The 12,190-nt window shown below is 57.7% G+C and overlaps 1 long non-coding RNA gene across 2 annotated transcripts; it reads left to right on the top strand.

Annotated features, from left to right (window-relative positions):
• Positions 1-8,668: 8,668 nt before the first annotated feature.
• LOC115296624 lies at positions 8,669-10,936 on the top strand. 2 transcript variants are annotated; one of them, XR_003910962.1, is made up of 4 exons: positions 8,669-8,785; positions 9,122-9,246; positions 10,138-10,283; positions 10,674-10,936. It is a non-coding gene; the product is annotated as an uncharacterized LOC115296624 (long non-coding RNA). The 2 variants fall into 2 exon arrangements; XR_003910963.1 differs by having other exon boundaries at positions 10,062-10,283.
• Positions 10,937-12,190: the final 1,254 nt, after the last annotated feature.

Raw genomic sequence — 12,190 nt, 5'->3', positions numbered from 1 at the left:
ACACACACACACACACACACACACACACACACACACACACCAGGCTAGACACACCCCAGGGCAGGATACACACACAGACACACAAACACACACCAGGCTAGACACACCCCAGGGCTAGATACACACGCACACACCCCAGGGATAGATACATACACACACACACATGCTCACCCGGGCTTGATGCACACAAACACACCAGTGCTAGACACACAGACATGACAGAACTAGACACACACACACACACACACACACACCACAGGGCTAAACACACACACCAGGGCTAGACTCACACACCAGGGCTAGACTCACACACACATACACAAACATGAGGGCTAGACACACACCCACACCAGGACCACACACACACACACACACCACAGCCAGACACACACAACAGGGCTAGACACGCACACAGACACTAGGGCTAGACACACACACACACACACACACACACACACCCAAGCTAGACTGAGACACACACAACACACCAGGGCTAGACACACACACACCACAGACGTACACACACACATCTACCAGGCATAGACACACACACACACCCCAGGGATAGACACACACACACATGTACCAGGGATAGACACACACACACACACATACCATGGATAGACACACCCCACACACACACACACCAGGGATAGACACAGAGACACACACACACACACACACACACAAACACACACTGACAGCAAGGCCCTGGGAAGGCGGCCTGGATTGGCTCCAAACTTTGGAAAACAAGCACCGGGAGGGGACAACAGCCAAGACCAAGGGCACCACTGGGAGCACACAAGGACCCCAAGGCCACAGGACTCAGCACCCACCCCCAGTGGCACGGCCCCGGCTCAGAGGCACCGCTGCGGGCACTCAGCCCGAGGAGGACGGCAGCAGCTCGGGCTGGTCAGGCACCACCAAGATGCGGCTCACGAACCTGGGGACAGAAGCAGAGGGGAGCCGAGCAGTGCTGCCCTGCCGGGACGTCTGCCGACCCGCTGTCCTCGTCTGTCCACTCCTGTCTCCCCGAGGCCGGCTCCCACCCTCCCTGGAGCCCCAGCCAGAACTCAGGGGGTCCACGGGGAGCAGGACGGCACTAAGCAGCTCGGGGAGCAGCTCGGGGAGCACCCCGCGTCCTTCTCGGGACCAACAGCATGGCGGCCCACAGGTAGGAGTGGCCTGGCCTGGCCTGCAGTGCTCCCCAGCCCTGCTCCCACCCTAGACGTGCTCCCCACCCTGACCACACTCCTGCCCTGGCCACACTCCTGCCATGGCCACACCCCTGCCATGGCCACACTCCTGCCATGGCCACACTCTCTGTCCTGGTCTGATCCCCCCCCTACCCCCAGCCATGCTGCTGGAAAGATCCAGGCAGGAGCTTCTGTGCTGCTGCTCACATGCACCTGCTCACAGCTGACTCTCTCTCTGCAGGTCCGGGACGATGGGGATCATGGGACAGCAGCAACGGGAGCCAGCAGGCGGACCCAGACGCTCCATCCTCCGTCCATAGTCACCCAGCACGCAGTCCCCAGAAGACCACTGTGGGACCAGCCTCACCCTGCGAGGGACATGGCCTTTCCTGCTTTCCTGCCTGCTGTATGGTGACCCCCTGCGGGGGACCAGCCCACGCACCAGAGTCTAAGGGTCTCTGAGTAGGGGGTTGGTGTCGGCAAAATATCAATAAGAAAGAACACAGACAACATGAATGGTGGAAGAGACCACACTTTACTGTGAAACTTGGTGTCTTAAATACCATAGGTGATTACATCTTTCTTTTAATGATTACATTGTTTGCAACTTCTTAGGAATCACATGTTTTAGAATAGATCATTGTTTTCACGGAAGAGAGAACAGAAAATTAAAGACAGAAATGGAGTACAATACAGAAGACCAAAAAACATAATTTATCACTAAAATACATCAGCAGGAGTCTTATTTTGCGTACATAGTGTAATATTAACTGAAGCTTATGACAAGGCTATTTTTCTTTAGAGGTTAACAATAGTCTGTGAGTAAGGTGCCTCTAACCAGGGGAAAAGTTTCAATCAGAAAATCTGCCCATTTACTGAAACCACAATTACCAAGTGGCATGAACAATAGGAGAACTAACTCCAGTCTCTGATCCAATTAGGTCAAGCAGTCAAGCACACACATTTTCAGGGGAAGCAGGGTCCCAAAGGCCATACAGCACTTCTGGCTGAATGGGCCCCAACAACCCCCAGGCAGGACAACTCGATGCTGTGTGGCACCGTGGCCCACCCCACCAGACCTTCTCGTCCCGGTGGTGAGGACGCAGCAATGACCAGGACGCACGACCAGCACACCGCAGTGACAGAGGACAGACCTGCTGGTGAGGGAGCGGAGCAGGGACCCCCGCCCATGTGCCCTCAGGACTTGTTTCTGGTTCCCCACCAGGTGTCCTCACACACAGGCTGCCTGCACCACCCCTCGGCCTCCAGCACCCTGGTCACCCTCCTCACCCTCCTCCTCCAGGTGTCCCCGAGGCCACCCAGTCCCCAGGTCCTGGTGGTGCTCCTTCAAGAACCCCTCCCTTATTGCTCCTGCTGGTGGCCTCGGGTCCCACCCGGCCCCACTTCCCACTGGTAGCTCCCCACTGGGACCCTGGGAGGGGGAGCAGCGCCAGGCTGAAGGGTTAGAGGGTAGGGAGCTGAGGCCAGGAAAGCGCGGAGAGCAAGCTCAGGCTAGAAAACCTTGCCCTCTCTGCCCACAGCGCCCCTCCACCCCGGCTCACACCCTGGCTGTCCCTGTCTTTGGGGCCACCCTGATGCCTCCTCACTGGCCTGTCTGCACCTACCATCAGTGCCATCTTCCTAGGCCCCGCTGCTGAGGCTGCCTGCCACCAGCCTGCATGTTTGCGGCACTGCTGCTGATCCCACACCCCTGACTGCCTGGCTCCCGGGCCCTCTGCCCTGCCCCAGCTGCCTAGCACGACACTCACACACCACGTCCAACAGCATCAAGATGCCTGAGTTCCAGCTCACCACGTCCCTGAGGCTCCAACACTGAAAGGAAATCAACGTCTCCAGATTTGTCTGCCACCAGGCCACCAAAAGCGTCTCCTCGGAGGCTGTGAAGGTCAGGGCCGTGCACCTGCTCACCACGGTCCTGGAAGGCCAGAAACACCACAGTTGGCTTATGCACAGTTGGCACGTGGAAGGCCAGTGGCAAGGAGCTGGGTGATGGGGACCCTGGGGACACTGCCCGTGAGGAGACACAGAGACGTCACATCACAGCCTCCATGGGGCCCAGGGGCTGCCGTTCCACTCGGGCAGTGCAGCCCTGAACCTGGACGGGTCCCAATCCAACGACTCCTCCATGGCCCGGGCCGATGCTGCATGTCCGTCCGCGTCGCCAAGTCCTGGGTGAGCCTGTCCTGCAGCGCTAGGGAGCCACTCAGGGAGTCACATCTTGCCCTGCCCGGCCTGCCCAAGGGGCTCTGCCTTGTGGGAGGTACAACAGCCACAAGGCCTGTGGTATGAGCAGACGGGGGTCCTTGCTCCCAGGGGTGCTCCTGGTCCTGGCCCTTGGGTGCTTGTTTTCCGAAGTTTGGAGCCAATCTAGGCCGCCTCTCCAGGACCTTGCTGTCAGGGTGTGTGTTGTGTGTGTGTGTGTGTGTGTGTGTGTCCACGTGTCTATCCCTGGTGAGTGTGGTGTGTGGGTGTGTGTCTGTCCCTGGTGTGTGTGTGTGTGTGTGTGTGTGTGTGTGGGTGGGTGGGTGTGGGTGTGGGTGTCTATCCCTGGTGTATGTGTGTGTGTGTTTCTGTCTCTGGTGTGTGCGTGTGTGTGTCTGTGCCTGGTAGGTGTGTGTGTGTTCTCTGTGGTGTGTGTGTGTCTAGCCCTGGTGTGTGTGTTTAGCCCTGGTGTGTCTGTGTGTGTTTGAGTCTAGCCTGGTGTGTGTGTCTGTGTGTGTGTGTGTGTATGTGTGTGTGTCCATGTGTCTATCCCTGGTGTGCATGTGTGTGCATGTGTGTCTGTCCCTAGTGTGTGTGTGAGTGTGTGTATGTGTGTCTATGTCTGGTAGGTATGTGGATCTATCTCTCTCTCTCTCATGTGTGTGTGTGTGTGTGTGTGTGTGTGTGTGTGTGTGTGTGAGTCTATGCCTGGTACGTATGTGGGTCTGTCTTGTGTGTGTGTGTATGTGTGTGTGTGTGTGTGTTTCTAGCCCTGGTGTGTGTGTCCAGCCCTGGTGTGTCTGTGTGTGTCTGAGTTTAGCCCTGGTGTGTGCATGTCTATGTGTCTATCTCGGGTGTGTGTTCATCTGTCCCTGATGTGTGTGTGTGTATCTCCCTGGTAAGTATGTGTCTGTGTTTCTATCCCTGGCGTTAGTGTGTCTGTCTGTCCCTGGAGTGTGTGTGTATGTGTGTGTGCATATGTGTGTCTGTCAGTCTTTTCCTGGTGTATGTGTGTTTCTATCCCTGGTGTGTGTGTGTGTGTGTGTGTATATGTGTGTGTCTACATGTGTGTGTCTTGTATGGGTGTGTGGGGGATAGACACATACACACACACACACACACCAGGGATAGACACACACACAAACACACACCCCAAGGCTACACACACCCCAGGGCAAGATACACACACAGACACACAAACACACACCAGTCTAGACACACCCCAGAGCTAGATACACACGCACACACCCCAGGGATAGACACACACATACGCACACACATGCTCACCCGGGCTTGACGCACACAAACACACCAGTGCTAGACACACAGACACAACAGAGCTAGACACACACATAAGGATAGACACACACTCACACACACACACACACACACACACACACCACAGGGCTAGACACACACACTAAGGGGAGGCACACATACATGCGCACATACACACACACACATCAGGACTAGACAGACATGCACACACACACAAACATCACGGATAGACAGACTCACACACACAGAAACATGAGGGTTAGACACACACCCACACCAGGGCTACACACACACACACACACACACAGACACTCACACCACGGCCAGACACACACACCAGGGATAGACACACAAGGGGTGAGACTTACACACAGCAGGGCTAGACACACAAACAGACACTAGGGCTAGACACACACACACACACACACACACACACACACACACACCAGGGCTAGACTCAGACACATACAACACACCAGGGCTAGACACACACACCAGGGCTAGTCACACACACACCACAGAGGTACACACACACATCTACCAGGCATAGACACACCCACACACCCCAGGGATAGACACACACACACACATATGCACCAGGGATAGACACACACACACACACACACACAAACACACACACACACCAGGGATAGACACAGAGACACACACACACACACACACACACACAAACACACACGCTGACAGAAAGGTCCTGGCCTGAATCGGCTCCAAAATTTGGAAAACAAGCACCGAGAGAGGACAACAGCCAAGACCAAGGGCACCACTGGGAGCACACAAGGACCCCGAGCCCGCAGGACTGGTACCCACCCCCTACAGCGCGGCCCCGGCTCAGAGGAGCCCCCGCAGGCACTCAGCCCGAGGAAGACGGCAGCAGCTCGTTTGGTTGGGCGCCACCAAGATGCAGCTCACGAACCTGGGGACAGAAGCAGAAGCAGAGGGGACTGAGGTGTGCTGCACTGCCGGGACATCTGCCGAAGCGCCGTCCTCGTCTGTCCACTCCTGTCCCCGCCGAGGCTGGCTCCGGCCCTTCCTGGAGCCCCAGCCAGAACTCAAGGGGTCCACGGGGAGCTGGACAGCACTGAGCAGCTCGGGGAGCACCCCGCATCCTTCTCGGGGCCAACAGCACAGCGGCCCACAAGTAGGAGCGGCCTGGCCTGGCCTGCAGTGCTCCCCAGCCCTGCTCCCACCCTACACGTGCTCCCTGCCCTGACTACTCTCCTGCCCTGGTCACAATCTCTGTCCTGGCCATACTCTCTATCCTGGCCACACTCCTGCCTTGACCACACTCCTGCCCTGGCCATGCTCTCTGTCCTGACCACACTCCTGCCCAGGCCACACTCCTGCCATGGCCACACTCCTGCCTTGGCCACACTCTCTGTCCTGGCCACACTCCTGCCCTGACCACACTCCTGCCTTGGCCACACTCTCTGTCCTGGCCACACTCCTGCCCTGACCACACTCCTGCCCTGACCACACTCCTGCCCTGGCCACACTCCTGCCCTGGCCACACTCTTGCCCTGACCACACTCCTGCCCTGACCACACTCCTGCCCTGGCCACACCCCTACCATGGCCACACTCTTGCCCTGGCCACACTCCTGCCATGGCCACACTCCTGCCCTGACCACACTCTCTGTCCTGGTCTGATCCCCCTCCCTGCCCCCCTGTGCTGCTGGAAAGGTCCAGTAGCTTCTGTGCTGCTGCTTCGAGCGCCTGCTCATAGCCGAGACCCTCCCTGCAGGTCCGGGATGATGGGGGCTGTGGGAGAGCAGCAATGGGGGCCGGTGGGAGGACCCAGACGCTCCGTCCTTCCGTCCACGGTCACCAAGCACACAGTCCCCAAAAGTCTGCTGTGGGGCCAGCCTCGCCCTGCGAGGGACATGGCCTTCCCTGCTTTCCCCCGGCTGTACGGTGGCCCCAGCGCTCAGTGCACAGGGACCCCAGGAGACTGACCTGGCGCTCCGCCAACACAAGACATCTGGCGCAGACACTGGGAGTCACCTCTGTGACTCCAGACGAAGGGGGGGCACATCAGTTTCCACAGATTTTACACACAAGTCCTACAAATCTGTTCTTACTTGGGGCGCCCGGCTGGCTCAGCAGGTGGACGTGCAGCTTAATCCCAGGGTCGTGCTGACTTCTGGCTCTGTGCTGGCCGCATGGATCACTTAGGAAAATTTTCTAAGTCTCCCTCTACCCCATATGCCCCCACGGAGACACCTGCCGAGCACCCCTGCATGCCGAGCACTGTGTCGAGGGCGGGAGAGGCGGCCAGCATGGCCAGCCGAGCCCGGCCCTCCACGAGTCAGCAGAGCTAGGCCGGCGCCAGCCATACCATTTAACCTGGCAAGGGACCCGATCAGAGTCAGACACAGATGGAAATCCCCGATGCTACTCTTCAACTGGATAACACCCAAAACAGGACCATCTCTACACACAATCAGGATTAAAAATAAGTAACAAGCTATATTTCTCATCTTTTCCCCTAGGAAGCCTTCAAAATTGGGTATTTGATGCCAATAGTGTATGTCACATCAGCCGTTGAGGCTCCTGGCCCCTGCCTGGACAGTGCAGGCTAAGAAGGGAAAAGCAGAGCAGGGCAGGGCGAGGGCCTTCCTGAGAAGCCAGGGGGCATCCAGCCGGACCCTCAAGAAAGTGCGAGAGCACGGAGAACTCTCCCAAGTGGGAAGAGCGAACACGGCACATACAAAGGTCCTGAGGCAGGCATGTGGTAGGTGTGGCAGGAGGAGACCCCAGTGAGAAACGGCAACAGAGTGAGGGCCCAAGGCCTCGCAGGTGGGGACTCCAGATGCTGGAGGACGAGAGAACTGCATCAACACCCGTGAAGCTGTCGGGAGCCACAGACCCCGAACCATCCACCTCCTCAGAGGTCACACATCGCATCCCGTTCAAAATCAAGGGAATAGGAGAGATCTCAGAATTGAGTTCCATCATTCCATTGTCCTCCATGGCCTCAAATAATGTACTTGAAAACACTGCAGCTGTGCTGACTGCTCAGCGCCTGGAGCCTGCTTCAGGTCCTGGCTCCCTCCCTCTCTGCCCCTCCCCCAAGAATAAACATTAAAACAAATCGTCACAATAAGACGCACACATGCTGCCACTGTGGCTCGAAGACCTACCCACTTCAGAGGTTGACCTGTCGCAAATGTGGACATCCCATCAAGCGGAAGAGAAAGGGTAACTGGAGGGCCCAGGCGAAAAGAAGAAATACCACTGGGACTGCTTGGGCAAGGCCCCTAAGAACTGTAGATTCAGGCACGATTCCCCGAAGGATCCACACCTAACCCAGGAGGGCAGCTGCTGGGGCATCCAGTTCATTGTAAGGATTTCCACGACCAGAACAAGAACACTAAACGTTCTGGGACATTCACGCACAACAATCCGAACTAGAACAATGAACGTTCTAGTCTAAACCAAAAAAAAAAAAAAAAAAAAAAAGAGGGAGGGAGGGAGAGAGAGAGAGAGAAGAGAAAAGAAGAATAGAAAAAAAGGAAAGAAAGTAAAGAAAAAAAGAAAGAAAAAGAAAACAAAAATGTTCCAAAAGAAAGAAAGAAGATAAAAAGGAGTCTTCCAGAAAAGAAAGAAAACACAGAAAAGAAAAAAAGAATTGTTCTAAAGAGGAAAGAAGAGAAAAAGAAATGTTCCACAAAAAACAGAAAAAAGAAAAGAAAAAGTCTTCCAGAAAAGTAAGACAACACAGAAAAGAAAAAAAGAATTATTCTAAAGAACGAGGAAAGAAAAGAAAAAGTAATGTTCCACAAGAAACAGAAAAAAGAAAAAAAATACTTCCAGAAAAGTAAGAAAACCCAGAAAAAAGAAAAAAAGAATTGTTCCAAAGACCGAGGAAAGAAAAGAAAAAGAAATGTTCCACAAGAAACAGAGAAAAGGAAAAAAAAGTAAGAAAGAAAAGAAGGAAAGAGAAGAAAAGGAAAGAGAAGAAAAGAAACAAAGGAGTGACAGGAAGGAAGGGAGGAAGGAAAGAAAGCAAAAAGGAGGAGAGAAAGCAGCTTTCAGAAACAGGCCTGGGAGCCCAGTGCGGGGACACAGGTGAGCGCTCAGGGCGGGAGGCGGCCAGCTTGGAGGACAGGCCGCTCACACCGAGTGCCAGGTGGGCTCCCCTGGGCAGTGTCACCGCCACCATCTGTGCTGCACTCGCTGGGGTCTGAGACCCCAGTGCCAACAAGAAAACTGGTCCCCGAAACTCGCGGGGAGGGAAGGGACGGGAGGGAGGAGGTGAAGGTTCCAGAGTCCGGAACAGAAGCAGGGCCTTGCTGCATCCCCGGGGTGGTCCCTCTCCCGGGCCTGGCCCCCCTGCCGGTGCCCCCACTTCCCGGCTTCCTACTGGGGGGCGGGAAGGCCACTCACCCCATGTGCCCGAGGCAGGACGACTTGATGCTGTGCGGCGCTGCGGCCCAGCTCACCCGGAGCTTCCGGTCTGGGCAGTAAGGATGCAGCGGTCACCGGGACTCAAGGCCAGCGCACGGCAGTGACAGAGGACAGACTTGCAGGTGAGGGGGGCCAGAGTCGGGGCCCCCACCCATGTGCTCCCAGGACTTGCTTCTGGTTCCCCACCAGGGGTCTTCACACACAGGCTGCCTGCACCACCCCTCGGCCTCCAGCACCCTGGTCACCCTCCTCACCCTCCTCCTCCAGATGTCCCCGAGGCCACCCAGTCACCAAGTCCTGGTGGTGTTTCCTTCAAGAACCCCTCCCTTGTTGCTCCTGCCAGTGGCCTCAGGTCCCACCCGGCCCCACCTCCCACTGGCAGCCCCCCACCCTCACTGGGCCCCTGGGTGGGGGGCAGCTCATGGCCCCGGGTTTGGAGGGCAGGGAGTAGAGGCCAGTAAACCCTGGAAAGCAAGCTCAGGCCAGGAGACAATGCCCTCTCTTCCCAGGGCGCCCCTCCCCCGCGGCTCACACCCCGGCTGTCCCTGTCTTCTAGGGCCACACTCCTGCCCTGACCACACTCCTGCCATGGCCACACTCTTGCCCTGGCCACACTCCTGCCCTGACCACACTCCTGCCCTGACCACACTCCTGCCCTGGCCACACCCCTACCATGGCCACACTCTTGCCCTGGCCACACTCCTGCCATGGCCACACTCCTGCCCTGACCACACTCTCTGTCCTGGTCTGATCCCCCTCCCTGCCCCCCCCCCCGTGCTGCTGGAAAGGTCCAGTAGCTTCTGTGCTGCTGCTTCGAGCGCCTGCTCATAGCCGAGACCCTCCCTGCAGGTCCGGGATGATGGGGGCTGTGGGAGAGCAGCAATGGGGGCCAGTGGGAGGATCCAGATGCTCCGTCCTTCCATCCACGGTCACCCAGCACGCAGTTCCCAGAAGCCCGCTGTGGGACCAGCCTCGCCCTGTGAGGGACACGGCCTTCCCTGCTTTCCCACCAGCTGTACGGTGGCCCCCAGGGAGGACAACTCGATGCTGTGCGGCGCCTCGGCCCACCTCACCCGGACCTTCTCGTCCAGGTGGGAGGACACAGCGGTCATCGGGACTCACGGCCAGTGCACGAGATTGACTGAGGACAGACCTGCAGGTGACGGGGCCCGAGCCGGACCCCCACCCCTGGGCCCCCAGGACTTGTTTCCGGTTCCCCACCAGGTGTCCTCACACACCGACTGCCTGCACCACCCCTAGGCCTCCAGCACCCTGGTCACCATCCTCACCCTCCTCCCTGTGTCCCCAAGGCAACCCAGTCACCAAGTCCTGGTGGTGTTTCCTTCAAGAACCCTTCCCTTGTTGTTCCTGCTGGTGGCCTCGGGTTCCACCCGGCCCCACCTCCCACTGGCAGCCCCCCACCCTCACTGGGCCTTTGGCGGGGGGGCGGGGGGGGGGGCAGCTCCTGGCCGATAAAGAGGCCATAAAGAGGCCGGTAAGGCCTGGAAAGCAAGCTCAGTCCTGGAGACCTTACCCTCTCTTCCCACAGTGCCCCTCCCCCACGGCTCGCACTCCGGCTGTCCCTGTCTTCTGGGGTCACCCTGATGCCTCCTCACCTGCCTGTCTGCACCCACCTTCCACGCCACCTTCCTGAGCCCCACTCCTGAGGCCACCTGCCACCAGCCTGCATGTCTGCGGCACGCTGCTGAACCCACACCCCTGACAGCCTGGTTTCTGAGGTCAAGCCCTGCACCAGGCTCTGCACTGACAGTGTGGAGCCTGCTTGGGATGCTCTCTCCTTCTCCCTCTCTGCCCTTCACCTCCGCAGGTTTTCCCTCAAAATAAATAAACTTAAAAAAAATCCATGTAAGATGGTCATGTCAAGAGAAATTATGTTGATATGTTTGGGGGAGTTTCTTACTGGCAAATTTAAAACTGCCACCTGGTGGGGGCGCCAGCGGAGCTCAGTCACTTAAGCCTCTGACTTCAGTTCAGCTCAGCTCAAGGCTTGTGGTTCCTGGGTTTCAGCCTCCTGTCAGGCTCTGTGCTGACAGCTCGGAGCCTGAAGCCTGCTTTGGATTCTGTGTCTCCTTCCCTCTCTGCCCCTCCCCTGCTCGTGATCTGTCTCTCTCCATCTCAAAAATAAACATTAAAAATTTCCTAGTAAAATAAAACTGCCACCTTTTAAACATGTCTCCACTACCCACGAAACCTCCCAGGGCTGCCAAGTGCCTGCCAGCACAGAAGTCGCCACCCGTCCTCCCTCCAGACCCCAAGCTCTCTTCGGGTCACGCCCGTGTCCCCCTTCCACTGTCCGGCACACACAGATAAGCACAGCCTTCAACGTGACTGCGCTCAGCCTCTCCCACAAACACGGTCGCGTCGGTCACTTCTCCACGACAGGAACCTGCCGCCAGCACATTCCCTCAAGAGGCATCGATAAAGCAAGCATTTCAGTGCAGTAAACCCAGCACGTGTTGGGTCCCAGGAGTCTCCGAAACAAAACAACCCGGAAAGGACCCCAGGTCTATCAGGAAATTCTCTATGTAAACTGAATTCAACACTGCAATGGGACTCGGGGCAGAGAGCACGCCGTCCGTTTCAGTAACGAATCCAAACCACCCGAGGAAAGAACAGGGGCCGAATCTGACCATCGAGACCCACGCGGCTCCCGGGGGGAGGCTCCCGGATGATGGATGACGGTTATTGCTACAAACTCTCGGGAGCCGCGCCAGCAGGTGCACGCAGGCAGGGAGCGCACAGCAAGGCCGTGTGAGGGGCCCTGGGGAGGGGGCGCCGTGTCGGGGAGACCCGGAGCCCCGCGAAATGGGTAGAGGGGTCTACGCCGCGGGCGAGGAGGGGGCAAGGCCGACAACGAAAGGGAAGCGACAGGAGTGCGCCCGGACTCCTTCCCAGCGCGTCCCCCGAGAGCGGGGCACCGTCACCCCGGGGGCGGTGGCCGCCTTCCTCCGCGGGCCCCGCAGCGGCTGTGGCCGCGACCCCGTCCCCGCGCAACGGTCCGAGCCCGGCCCGCGTCCTCTCCCGTGACCCGGCCAGGCAGCGACC

This window comes from Suricata suricatta, chromosome 7 (genome assembly GCF_006229205.1).
Source record: "Suricata suricatta isolate VVHF042 chromosome 7, meerkat_22Aug2017_6uvM2_HiC, whole genome shotgun sequence".
Taxonomy (NCBI): Eukaryota; Metazoa; Chordata; class Mammalia; order Carnivora; family Herpestidae; genus Suricata; species Suricata suricatta.
This window is presented reverse-complemented; position numbering and strand designations above follow the sequence as displayed.